Source organism: Lynx rufus, unplaced genomic scaffold, assembly GCF_022079265.1.
Source record: "Lynx rufus isolate CCGP_SWC_20201006 ecotype Redwood Valley unplaced genomic scaffold, mLynRuf1.p SCAF_5, whole genome shotgun sequence".
NCBI lineage: Eukaryota > Metazoa > Chordata > Mammalia > Carnivora > Felidae > Lynx > Lynx rufus.
The window spans coordinates 62,631,450-62,632,641 of NW_025814867.1; the positions used below are offsets into that span (position 1 = coordinate 62,631,450).

Here is a 1,192-nt window from a genome sequence, read left to right on the forward strand (position 1 = left end):
CTTCAGTTCTTTATTTTGGATGATTTCTATTGATCAGTCTTTAAATTCTGCCATCCAGTGGCCTCACTTTTACTTCACACATTACATTTTTCATTTCTAAAATCTCCTTTTGGCTCTTTGTTTATGATTTCTATCTCACTCCTCAGAATTGCTATCTTTCCTTCACTTCACATGTGTTCAATTCCACTTTGTGGAGAGCGATCATAGTTGTTTTAAAGCCTAGTAACTTCAACATCTGGATCATCTCCGAGTAGGCATCTGTTGATTGTGTTTTGAGAATTGGTCGTAGTTTCCTGCTCCTTTGTCTGCTGAGTAATTCTGGATTGTATTCTGGACATTTTGAATATACACTGTATTGTGAAACTCCAGGTCCTATTAAAGTCCTCTGTACAATGGTGACTTTTTACATTTTTAGTTGGCCAGACACCCAGAACTCCAAGATGGCATCATCTGCACCAGTGAAGATGAAAAAGCTCATGGATGGTAAACTAGCAGAGTTGCCAGACTGTATACTGATGAGGGATTTCACCCCTAATGTCACTGTTGGAGTGTTTCAAAGAGGTTGCTACTGTATTACAGCAGGTATGTCAATGTGAGGAAAGGGGGCGTCTCTAGGATTTCTATGGTGCTGGCAGCTTATGTGCTTTTCAGCGACTGTCATTCTTAACAAGGGACTCAAACATAAGCAGCTACCCAAGTACTGCTGAAGAGGGCCCAGTGTGGAGGCACATTCTACCTTCCTTACCATAGCCTTTGCCGGGCACCCTTGAATCCTTTCATGTCCGAATTAAGAAGTAACACCCAGTAAAAGATGACTGGCACGTAGAAACAAATAAACAAATACATAAACAAAATCTAACGAGCCACTAACATGGTTAGTTTCAGACTCTAAGTTCTGTCTCCTTTGGTCAGTTAGTTTCAGTGTCAGTTCTGTTTTCAAATCTTCTATTCTGCTGCTTTTTTCTATACCACACATGTGCTTCTTAGGGATTAGTCTTTGAATCATGCAGTAAATTACGATATAAATCACTTCAGTGTCTTTGTTATACAGCCAGGGATCATTTTTATGCATACAAAGCTCAGGTTTGAGACACAAGATTCCAATATGGCATTTTCTTTCATCAAGTCTAAGAACGATATGGATGTTATAATAGTGTTCTAAAGTTTTTTTTTTTTTATCACTGCTTCTCAT

The 1,192-nt window shown here is 38.8% G+C and overlaps 1 pseudogene; it reads left to right on the forward strand.

The window, feature by feature from the left end:
* The first annotated feature begins 440 nt into the window (after positions 1-440).
* Positions 441-707, forward strand: LOC124527181 (ATP synthase subunit f, mitochondrial-like; annotated as a pseudogene).
* Positions 708-1,192: the final 485 nt, after the last annotated feature.